This window comes from Henckelia pumila, chromosome 4, assembly GCF_033568475.1.
Source record: "Henckelia pumila isolate YLH828 chromosome 4, ASM3356847v2, whole genome shotgun sequence".
Classification (NCBI taxonomy): Eukaryota; Viridiplantae; Streptophyta; class Magnoliopsida; order Lamiales; family Gesneriaceae; genus Henckelia; species Henckelia pumila.
Genome location: NC_133123.1, coordinates 7291904 through 7305328, shown reverse-complemented (window position 1 = coordinate 7305328; position 13425 = coordinate 7291904). Strand labels below are relative to the sequence as shown.

The 13425-nt window shown below is 29.3% G+C and overlaps 1 long non-coding RNA gene and 1 other non-coding gene across 2 annotated transcripts in view; both read right to left on the bottom strand.

The window, feature by feature from the left end:
* Positions 1-13425, bottom strand: part of LOC140863885 (uncharacterized) — a 99683-nt gene that overhangs the window by 19207 nt on the left and 67051 nt on the right. The window lies entirely within an intron of this gene.
* Positions 3674-3784, bottom strand: LOC140870015 (small nucleolar RNA R71). Its single transcript, XR_012147000.1, has one exon. It is a non-coding gene; the product is annotated as a small nucleolar RNA R71 (small nucleolar RNA).

Genomic DNA, 13425 nt, shown 5'->3' with positions numbered 1-13425 from the left:
TAATCATGTTTAACATATTATTATCATAAAATGGAATCTGGGTTACTACACTAGTAATCCTAAAATACTTGGGGCTAAATAATTTGCAAAAATTCAATAATATTATTTACTATTTACTTAATCTAAATAAAATGCAAAAATCCTACCATATGTAATTTTGTGCCCACAATAAATTTTTGTATTCGTTGCAGAGATTGACTAAATCTATGTTACTAAAAATGAAAACAATAATTAATTAATTAATTATACATAATCAAGAAAATGATACAAATTTAAAATAGTATATAAATGATATATATAAATATATACTTATAATAAAGTTTTTGAATTTTTAGTTTTTCACAATTACATATAAAATGTTCCATAAATGATACAATTTATCATATATAATCAAAACAAAAACTTTGTTGAATTCTTACTTTGATGATAACAAAATAATACATCATTGTTATAAAATTGCCGCCAATTTATTGTAAAATTGGTAACTTATCATCAAAAACATCAACCGCTCTACAGGAGATATCAATTGCTCAAGATGTCAACCGACCACTAAGAATATTTATGGGAGTTGTTTTTACGTGTTTATTTGTGTTGTTTTGTGGTTTTCTTGCATTTGTTTTGCATAATTTTGTATGGGAAAAGGGTATTTTTGTTCATTGTGTGTTTGTTTATGCATTTGGTTCACTCTTTGGGCTTTATTGGTTGAATTTCAAGAAACAAAATGAAGAAAACTGTTACGTGGGCCAGTACATAGACGTGCTCGAGCGCAACAAACAAAGAAAAATTGTTGGAAGCAGTGCAGGGGTGTGCTCGGGCGACTATTTCTTATTGCCCGAGCATGCTCACGTTGAAGGAAATTTTATTTTAATTGGTGTTTCGAAAGTAATGGACTCTTTGGGCAATATATATAGATGAAAATCTGACGTTTTGAGGGTTGAATAATCGTCCAACAAAATAGGAGGCGACGACTGAAGAACTGAAAAATTCTCAACCATTTTCTGAGTTTCTTTTCTTTTCAACTTTTATTTTTCATGTTTAGAAAACTCTTGTAGATTTATTTTATGATGAACTCGAGTAGCTAAGTCGTATTTTGTTGAAATTTAGGGAATCCTACCCCGAGGGCCAAGACACGAATGTGATTGATTTTTGGACGAGTTTTTTATTCTATTTTACAAGTATTTGATTTGTCATTGATTTATTTTTATGTGTTGAAGCATAGCTAACTTTATCACAATTTTGTATTTTATGAATTGCATCAAGAGATATATTCATAATTAGGACGAGTGGCATAGTTGATGAAACTTAAAATATGTAATTATTTATATGTATAAGTTGTGTTTTAATATTTAAATTTCATTAAAATTATAAATTTATATTGTTTTAGTGTTATGTGCTTATATTTAAGTGTTTTTACTAAAAATGTTATTTTTTATGGTTTACGCAGGTTTGATAAAAATAAAATTACTCAAGCTAAAAAAATCATATTGGAGTGCTTTCAAATTCTGTGGATTCACCAATGAAGCATATTCAACTTTGTAGAAGACAAGAAATACCAAAAACTTCATCAAAATATTCAAAATATGCAAATACCAAAAAGTGGATAGATTTACTTTTACCGTGACCAGCTGCGGTAAAAAAATCATAAAAAATTCATAATTTATCCAAATCAGACGAATCTTATATCCAAACACATCTACAGAAATAGGCCTACAAGTTTGGTGTTTTGTGAAAAGTCCAAATCAGTGTTTTAAGATGTGATATGCGTGATTTACAGTAGGGTCATAAATTGGACTTTGAAGACAAGTTTATTATTGTATATTTTTACATGTTTGGAATTTTCCTCTTCTTTGGCCTATAAATAGAGGCCTTGTGTTAATCAAGAGAAGCAAGAGAGGCAAGAGAGCTCATATTGTAAATTAGTGTTGTGTGCTTGAATGTAAGAATAAGAGTTTGAGTGTGCATATTTCTCCAAGTTTAAGTATGAAATTTCTTTTATCCTTATTCTTGAGTTTCATGTTCATGGCAAGCTAAATATTTTTATGTCAAGGTGAAATGGTTTCATTGTTGGTCAAGTAAGATTGTTTATATTTTGTATATTCTTTCCTTTTCTATTTTTATTTTTACTAATTGATATTTATTTGTAGGTATAATTTTGGATGATTTGTTGTTATCTATTTACATCAAATGCTTGGTACATTGAATGTGGTTACCTTGATTTGTTGTCAAATATGATACAATAAATACTACAATAATTATATACTATAAATATATGTATCTATTTACAATAAAATCATATATATTATTTAGATGATAGCGTGACACTGCCGGTTGTTCTAAATAATATATTGTGATTTGAACTAACTTTTACTTTCCGCAACTAACTTTTACTTTCCGCAACTAACATTTACCTTTCCGCAACTAACATTTACTTTATCGCATCTAACATAAAAATGTCATATATTTTATTTAGACGATAGCGTGACTCTGCCGGTTGTTCTAAATAAAGTATTGTGATTTGTTCTAACATTTACTTTTATGTCAATTTATATTTATGCACTTATATATATATTATGGGTGTCATATATTAAATATCAGTTAATCTGTTATTTATATAGTAGGAACTATATTATATGATATAATTGTTTAAATATTTCATTGTTATTTTATGTTTATATTTATTACATCTATATATATATATATATTATGGGTACCATGTATTAAATATTGGTTAATCTGATATTTATATTGTGGGAACTATATTATATGATATATTTGTTTAAATATTTATTTGTTCTACTATATATTTTTTATTTTATTTATTTTTGTTAAGCAATTTTAAATAAACCAACAATGAACCTTTGAAACCTTGACAATTTTATAATTTGTGTACTTAAACTTTATAATAATCTTTTTATCTATAATATATAATTTCTAAAATTAAACTTACAACACCTCTTTTTGGATCGATCTCGTGCTCACGAGTATATTACTTGCAGACAACCTACACTTGGGTGAATTACAATTTAAGTTGTAGCAAGTTTTTGGCGCCGTTGCCGGGGATATATAAATTAAGTTTAATTTTGTTATTTATGTTATTATGTAAATAGTATGTTGTTTTTAATTGTATGATTGTTTGGAGTCGTAAAAAAAGTGGTAGACTTGTTCGAGTATCTGAAAATATTTTAAACATGGAGGATAATTTTAATAATCAAGTTGATAATAATAATAATAATAATAATAATAATAATAATAATAATAATAATAATAATAATAATAATAATAATAATAATAATAATAATAATAATCAATAACATGAACAACCAAGAACACTTAGGCACCATATGAATCCAATAAGAACTAGTACATCATCTTGTTTAGTTTTTCCTCCCGATGCATCTAATTTTAATTTTAAGCCACAAGTCATTCAACTTTTACCAAATTTTCATGGCTTAGATTATGAAAATCCATATTTGCATTTAAGAGAATTTTAGGAGTTTTGCAACACTTATAATGATAAAAATTGTAGCATGGATACTGTTCGATTAAAGCTTTTCCCTTTTTTCTTAAAAGATAAAGCTAAAACATGGTTGCAAAATTTGAGATCAAGTTCAATAAGATCATGGGAAGAAATTCAACAACAATTTCTAAAAAAGTTTTTTCCTTCCCATAGAACAAACTCTTTTAAAAGACAAATTACAACTTTTTCTCAAAAACAAGGGGAAACATTTTATCAATGTTGGGATAGATATAAAGAGTTACTTAATACATGCCCACATCATGGTTTTGAAATATGGAGAATAGTTTCTCACTTTTATGAAGGTTTAATACATAAAGATAGGCAAATGATAGAATTCATGTGTAATGGAACTTTTGAAGATAAAAACCCAAATGAAGCTATGGAATATTTGGAGTCATTAGCAGAAAATGCTCAAAATTGGGATAATATAGGCTCAATTGAACCACCATGTAAAACCAATAATTCAACAAATGGGGGTGATATTTATCATCTTAAAGATGATGTAGATGTTCAAGTTAAACTTGCATCTTTAGCAAGAAAAATCGAGTCATTAGAAATGAAAAAAGTGATCAATTAAAAAGTGTTCAAAAAATTGTTTGTCATATATGTGACACACATGATCATCTTACAAAAAATTGTCCTACTTTGCCTTCATTTAAAGAATATCTCCATGAACAAGCCAATTATGTTAACAATTTCAAAAAACCAACATTAGATCCTTTTTCACAAACATATCATCCTTTTTGGAGAAATCATCCTAATTTTAGTTGGAGGAACGATAATAATGCACAACCTTCACAACCACCTTTTCAAAATAACCAAAATCATCAAGGTTATGCTCCTTATATCCCACCTCCAAGAAAACATTTTGAAGATGAAATTCATGCATACATTCAAAAGCAAGAGTCTATCAATATTCAAAACATTCAATCTATGAATGATTTGAAAGAAACTCTTGCAAAATTTTCATCTGAACTTAATATTCATGAAAAAGGAAAATTTCCATCTCAACCAAAACCTAATCCTAAAAATCAAAATCAAGAGAAATTTGATCAAGTAAAATCTGTTATTACTCTTAGAAGTGGTAAAATAGTTAATGATCCATATAGTGATGATAACAAAGATCAGTCAAACTCAAAGAGTAATGATGAAAATCTTGATACTTTTGATAAAGATGATCCTTTGAGTCCTAAACATAAGAAAGTTGATGATAAAGTAACATGTTCATTTTCCTCATGCATTAGTTAATAATAAAAAACAAAAAAATGATTAAGATATTTATGAAGTTTTTAAACAAGTAAAAATAAATATTCCACTATTAGATGCTATTAAACAAGTGTCTTCGTATGCAAAATTTTTAAAAGATTTATGTACTGTGAAAAGACACTTGCATGTAAATAAGAAAGCATTCTTAACGGAGCAAGTAAGTTATATTATTCAAAATAATTCTACCTTGAAATATAAAGATCCTGGTTGTCCAACAATTTCATGTATTATTGGAAAAAATAAAATTAAAAAAGCTTTGTTAGATTTGGGAGCAAGTGTGAATTTACTTCCTTATTCAGTTTATGAAAAGCTTAAGTTGTGAGATTTAAAACCTACATCTGTCACTCTTTTACTAGCCGATAGGTCAATCAAAATATCTAGAGATATCGTAGAAGATGTTTTAGTTCAAGTCGATAAATTCATATATCCTGTGGATTTTATTGTCTTGGATACACAACCAATAGAAGTTCATAATGAAATTCCAATAATATTAGGACGTCCATTTCTAGCAACTTCAAATGCTTTAATTAATTGTCGAAATGGAATAATAAAATTATCTTTTGGAAATATGACTTTAGAACTTAATGTGTTCAATTTGAGTAAACAACCAAGTATTAATGAAGATGAAGATGATAATGCAATAGAAACTATCGTGGAAGAATGTCAACAAGATAACTTAAATAAACAATCTGAAGTTTGTTTGGTGGAAAATTTTGATTCGAAAAATATTTTTGAATCAAAATTATTTGAAGAAAACAATCAACTTGAAGAAGAAAAAAAAATGTAGTAGCCGATCATTTATCTAAATCATCTAAAAATAAAATGCCAATAAATAAAAATTTTCCAGATGATAAACTATTTTATGCTACTACTATGTCTTAGTTTGCTAATATTGTAAATTTTCTTTTGACAAATAAAATGTCTTCTCATTGGAGTTCACAAAATAAAAATAAATTCTTCAAAGAGGTAAAAAAAATTTATTGGGATGATCCTTATTTGTTTAAGTATTATCCTTATCAAATTTTTCAACGATGCATACCCGACAATGAGGTAAGTAGTGTCATTAAAGTTTTTCATTCTGAGGTATGTAGAGATCAATTGTTGTCAAAGAAAAAAACTAAAAATTCAAAGATTTATAAAGATAAAACAAAAGTCTTTCGTGATAAAAATATTATGAGAAAATCTTTTGAAATCGGACAAAAATTTTTACTTTATAATTATCGCTTGCTTTTGTTTCCAGGAAAACTTAGATCGCGATGGTCTGGACCATTTATTGTTAAATTTTTCTATCCTCATGATGCTGTTGATGTTGAAAATCCTAAAAATAATAATGTATTTAAATTTAATGGGCAAAGAGTTAAACCGTTTATAGAAAATGAAGTTCTTAATGAAGAATTTATGCCTTTATATGATCCAACTTAATTGTTACTTATATTTTCATTTTATTTTTGACGAATTGAGTTCACTTCCCGGTTAAGTGGCAGATAACGGTACTCCGTGGTTCTTACAGTCGGTTAAATTGGTTTCCCACAATAACTGATCCAAAAATTTAAAAAAAATTCAATTTATTTTCAAAATGGAAGAAGCTATCAAAGAACATGGAAAATATATTTGTTCTCCTGTTTCTAAAAAGGTTCGAAGAATAATTTATGAATGCAGACGTGAAAGATTGAGAATGCTTATGCTAAAAGGAATTCCGGAGAATATTTGTCTTATAATTGAAGCCAAGGTTCGAATAGGTGGCGAAGTTCCAAAATTCTTACATGTTCGAAATATGTCCGGACTAGGAAAAAGCACCTATGCGAAGAAAAGGAGGGCAAAAAGGTTAGATGTTTGTCATAAATGTGCCAGATGGACTTGTAACAAACGATGCAGATCTTTGGGATGTGTTTCCACAATTAGAGAAGATAAAATTGATTTCATTAAGAATGAGCTGAGTAAAGAGTCATTGGATGACATCTCATTGACTCTTGAGACGCATTCTAGTGAAGATGTACAAGGTCAACTTTTCCGTTTATGGAAACTATTCCAAGCGTAGCGTCATGATAATAGTCTTGGGAATCTGACTGAAAAAAATCCTATTTGCCAATTTATAAAAAAATTGGATGGTAAGCCAGCCCTCAACTCATAAGAAGATGTTGAAGTCATCATTGATTCAACATGTCACGAAATGGTTTGTGTTTGTTCCTCATCTTCAATAAATTTCAGGTGATATCTCTTTCATCATGTACTATTTATTTTTCTTAAAAAAAATTAAAAAAATGTCATATTCAGGTTTGGGAGAGGGTTTATCCTTCAAAAATAAAAAAAATTATAAAATTTTAAAAATTAAAAAAAATTTCTATAATAATATTTGTTTTTCCTTTTCAATGGCAGAGTAAGGAGCAAAAAAAAAAAAAACTCCTGACGCGCATTAGTTTTTATTTATCATATTATCACAATAGATTAGATTTTAATATTCCGTATATATTTAAATTACAAACTACTAAGAAAATGAAGTTTTTTGGTATAGATGTTTATTTATTCTTCTTTTTATCAATTTAATAGAAAAAATATATAATTGATGGGTTAAAGTTATAAATTATATATTTGTGTGTTTTAAAATAACATATTTTCTAAACCTTTTATGAGTATATGGTTAAAATGATATTGATTGAATGAATAATATCATGTATAATTGAAGGAATTAATTTGTAAAAGTGCAATATATACTCACATACATTTTGTGAGTAAGAGGTGAGAATTGAGAAAACAACTTATAAGCTTTTATTGATTATTAAGAAATTGTTGATTATTAGATTAAACCCATTTTGAAAAAAAAAATTGTCCTTATGAAAATTGACTGCAAAGTTGTTTGAAGTTTTATTGTAAAGATGTAGAGTATTAATATCTCTACTATAATTATCAATGTAATAGATTTACCTCATCAAAAAAATAAACAAATAAATAAACTTTGAAAAAAAATATGTTACATTTTCAAAGTTTATTGGAGGTATTTAGTTATGTAAAAACAATTTTGCAGCCAAGCAAAAAAAAAGAAAAGAAAAAAAACAAAATGGGTTTATTCTTTGTAAATTATCCGATCTTATTTTCAATATTAGGTTATTTGATTGTCTGCTTTACTAGCCATTTTCAAAGAGTGTATAATTTTCTTCCAACTCCATGAGTGAAAAACAGCTATATATGAAATACTTTAAACCGGGAGAATATGGAGTTGAGACTTTTACATTAATATTTTTGATGATATACATGTTATGAAAATTATTCCTATTATCATTTTAATTATATTATTCTCAAAGTTTTTAGAAAATATTTATATAAAAAATTATATATATATTTAATATTTTGATATTGTGTGAAATATATATGTATAACCCATCAAATTATATATTAATATATTATTTGATATCAAGATTTATAAATAAACATATGATCTTCTTACAAGTATGTTTTAAAATTTCAAAGTTTGCAAATTTGAATATATATATTAAGGAACAAAAATCTAACTTGTGATTTTATGAAATTTTATTACTAAGGAACTAGTAATTAGCCGGTTTGGGGGTGTGATGAAACTTAAAATATGTAATTATTTATATGTTATAAGTTGTGTTTTAATATTTAAGTTTCATTAAAATTATAAATTTATATTGTTTTAGTGTTATGTGCTTATATTTAAGTGTTTTTACTAAAAATGTTATTTTTTACGGTTTACGCAGGTTTGGTAAAAATAAAATTACTCAAGCTAAAAAAATCATATTGGAGTGCTTTCAAATTCTGTGGATTCACTAATGAAGCATATTCAACTTTGTAGAAGACAAGAAATACCAAAAACTTCATCAAAATATGCAAATACCAAAAAGTGGACAGATTTACTTTTACCGTGACCAGCTGCGGTAAAAAAAATCATAACAAATTCATAATTTATCCAAATCAGACGAATCTTATATCCAAACACATCTACAGAAATAGGCCTACAAGTTTGGTGTTTTGTGAAAAGTCCAAATCAGTGGTTTAAGGCGTGATATGCGTGATTTACAGTAGGGTCATAAATTGGACTTTGAAGACAAGTTTATTATTGTATATTTTTACATGTTTGGAATTTTCCTCTCCTTTGGCCTATAAATAGAGGCCTTGTGTTAAGCAAGAGAAGCAAGAGAGGCAAGAGAGGTCATATTGTAAATTAGTGTTGTGTTCTTGAATGTAAGAATAAGAGTTTGAGTGTGCATATTTCTCCAAGTTTAAGTATGAAATTTCTTTTATCCTTATTCTTGAGTTTCATGTTCATGACAAGCTAAATATTTTTATGTCAAGGTGAAAAGGTTTCATTGTTGGTCAAGTAAGATTGTTTATATTTTGTATATTCTTTCCTTTTCTATTTTTATTTTTACTAATTGATCTTTATTTGTAGGTATAATTTTGGATGATTTGTTGTTATCTATTTACATCAAATGCTTGGTACCTTGAATGTGATTACCTTGATTTGTTTTCAAATATGATACAATAAATACTACAATAATTATATACTATAAATATATGTATCTATTTACAATAAAATCATATATATTATTTAGACGATAGCGTGACACTGTCGGTTGTTCTAAATAATATATTGTGATTTGAACTAACTTTTACTTTCCGCAACTAACATTTACCTTTCCGCAACTAACATTTACTTTCTCGCATCTAACATTTACTTTATCGCATCTAACATAAAAAGTCATATATTTTATTTAGACGATAGCGTGGCTCTGCCGGTTGTTCTAAATAAAGTATTGTGATTTGTTCTAACATTTACTTTTATGTCAATTTATATTTATGCACTTATATATATGTTATGGGTACCATATATTAAATATCAGTTAATCTGATATTTATATAGTGGGAACTATATTATATGATATAATTGTTTAAATATTTTATTGTTATTTTATGTTTATATTTATAACATCTATAGATATATATATATTATGGGTACCATGTATTAAATATTGGCTAATCTAATATTTATTTTGTGGAAATTATATTATATGATATATTTGTTTAAATATTTATTTGTTCTACTATATATTATTTTATTTTATTTATTTTTGTTAAGCAATTTTAAATAAACCAATAATGAACCTTTGAAACCTTGACAATTTTATAATTTGTGTACTTAAACTTTATAATAATCTTTTTATCTATAATATATAATTTCTAAAATTAAACTTACAACACCTCTCTGTGGATTGATCTCGTGCTCACGAGTATATTACTTGCAGAAAACCTACACTTGGGTGAATTACAATTTAAGTTGTAGCAATAGTTCATGAAACTCCATGTTGTTTGAAAGTTATGGGATTTAAAAGAGCGTCGTGCAATTAGTAATGATAAATAAGCAGAGTGTCCTGGTTATTTCATTAACTTGAATTAGGTGGGCATAACTTGAGAGAGAGTGTCGATAGTTTAGGGAACATGTCAAAAGTATGTGTAGGAGTTGAATTTCAATCGCCAAATTAATTAAGGGGTAGATGAATCGAGATTCCAACAACTTTCATCATCATACATTTTAACAAATATATTTGAGCATTATTTCTTCGAGTAATTTAATTTCTTGTCATTAGTTAACTTTGGTTAGAAATTTATATAGGAAATCATGATATTCTGATATAGTCTCTAAGAAAAATACTTGTACTCACGTACACTTTAATATAACTTGATTCATGCACTTGCAATTATTTCGAGCTTAATTGATAAATATTGGAATTTATTTTCCGTGGTATAATTTCTCGATCAAGTTTTTTGCGCCGTTGCAGGAGACTATTAATAACTTTAACTTATCTTATATATTTTTCTCTATACCAATTTTAATCACTATTCTCATCTTTGAATCTTTCAAACACAGGAACATTCATACGGTGCATGCTATACTCATCTGACTCAGATCTCATACTATTTGATCCGGAAATCGAAAGAACTTTTCGTAGGTGAAGAAGGCAGCAAAGAGAAGCTATGACTGGGAACGAACCACCACTCATCGATAGAGATGATGATGATGCTAATGAACCACCGACGTACAAATCTATGATGGATAGTGCACTGTCATCTATCAAGTATGCTAAACCAAACATCATCAGACCAACGATAGCAGCAGACCATTTCGAGATAAAGTTTGCCATCATTCAGATGATTAAGAACTCAGTCCAATTTGGTGGGACAACAATTGATGATCCAACTGCTCATGTTGAAAATTTCCTGAAAATTTGTGATACTTTCAAACAACATGGAGTTTCTGAAAATGCTATTCATTTGCATTTGTTCCCTTTTTCTCTAAGAGATAAGGCTAAATGATGACTAACAAATTTACCTGCACGTTCGATCACTACGAAAATCTACAAGTATGACATTACAACTGGTTGATAAGTTTTCAAATATCCAAGGAGAATAATATAGGATGTATTGGTGAAAGTAGACAAATTCATATTTTCGGTGGATTTTGTGATACTTGATATGGAGTAAGATTTGGACTGCAGTTTATTTTAGGAAGATCTTTCCTAGAGACAGTAAAAGCACTCATTGATGTCCAAAAAAGAGAATTACTTCTGAACGTTGGTGTAAGGCCCGGGATTATTTAATTTTAATCCGAGAATATTTAATTTGGGAATATTTAGAGTTTAGAATTAAATTCTAATATTCTTAAATGAATAAGGATTGAAATTGAATTAAATCACTTTTTAGGGGACTGAATTGCAAATAACCAAAAGTTCAGGAACTAAACTGCAATTTGGCTAATATTTATCTACACTTACACCTTATTCAGCCAATTCACACGTGAATGAGCAGAAAAGAAAAGGAAGAACGGCTGAAACCCCAAGACTCCATTTTTGTCTCTTAAAAGCTTCGATATCTTGCGATCCAGTTGTCAGAAATTCCAGATAAATATATATCTGCGATCACCGTTCCGAGACCTTCGTTTTGGTACAAGTTTCATTCATTTTTCTCAGACTTTATTTTTATGTGGAATATAGAAATTCATGATTTTACGATATATGCATATATGAGCTGTACCGATTGTGTATTCGCAGACGGTTCGGAAAAAGACTGTGGTTTGGATTTCTTATGATTTTAAGAGGTAAAAGTTGAACACTACCATTTCTGATTGTTACTGATTTTGATGTTATGGAGATGATATTATGAGTTATCTTGCTTGTGATATTGTTTGGATTGCTGGTTTTTAGCCGTTATGTCGTCGGTTCAAAAAATGTCAAGACTTTGATAGAATTGATTGAAAGAAGCAAGGTTTGAGTTGCATCTGATCTTGTTAGTTATTCGATATGTCATTTCTCAGCTTTATATTGAAGTTGCCGAGCTCGAGATCTCCGGTTCGAACCGAGAAAGATTTGAAGCAAGGTTTGCTAGCATTTGCACTTGAGATTGAGTTGAAAGTTGAGCAGCCTTTTGATATGATTTATCATTGATGTCATTGCAGATTGTAAGTAATTTCAGACGTGACAACAAAAGGTATAAATGACAGCTAATCCAGATGGGATAGAACACTCGACATAGCTATTGTTTCGAGTATTCCCTTGTCAATCACATACTGATTTGCTTATGTACCTTATATGATTGCATGATTGTGTTGATTTACTTGCTTATGTGATTAGTTGTTCAAGATGTTTATAGCATTTGATGCATACAGAACATGTTGCATTCATCTTGAGTATAATCATGTTGGATTAAGTAAAACACAATTAAGGAAGTTCCTGTTGGACTAACGGACTTCATAATTGGATTCAGAATACTCGAAAATGCTGGTTAGGGTTTGGGAGGTTCGGATGATCCGAACAGAGGTTCGGAGGACCCGAACATGATCGGAGCCGAGAAACGGAGGCCCGAGGAGTTCGGACGGCCCAAAGTACGTTCGGACGATCCGAACAGTGCCAGCTAGCTGTCTCGAAATATTACGTCATTGGTGACGACACTGATGTGAGTTCGGAGGGTCCGAAGTCGGGATCGGAGGATCCGAACCAGTTCGGAGGACTCGAAGTCGAGTTTGGAGGATCCGAACTTCGCCTATAAATAGGGGGCCGAGATTTCATTTTCAAGTGCACCTTTCCTTTCTTCTCTCTGATTCCTTAGCCTTCTAACTCAGATCTAGGGAGTTCTAGGCATCCTATTGGGAATCCGGAAGTGGCATAGCAATCCAGGCGTCGAGGCGGAGCTGTGGCCTAGTTTTGAGGCAATTGTCATCAGCGGGCTGACGACGGACGCAGGTATAGCTATGGTCTCCTTAAATTATTTAGGAGTATGCAATAGCTTAATTAAGGCTTTTCGAGCTTAATTAATGATGCATGGGTATTTTCATTGTAGAGGTGAGGATATGCTTGGAACCTAAAGTGGGACTGCTAGGAACTGCCTGTAGAAAGGTACGTAAGTATTGACTGTGATAGCCAGCGGGTTGCATGCTTATATGTTGCATTTGTGTGTCATATTATTATGTAGCATGTGCATATCATATTGTGCATGTCCATCTTTTGAGATGAGTCATGTAGGGCCGCTTAGCCCTGTTTGGACAGTTGATGTCTAGTGCTCAGTGACTGATGGGTCATGAGTAGTTAGCATCTGGAGGACACGGTCCATGTCCAGTAGGAATGAGTAGGAAT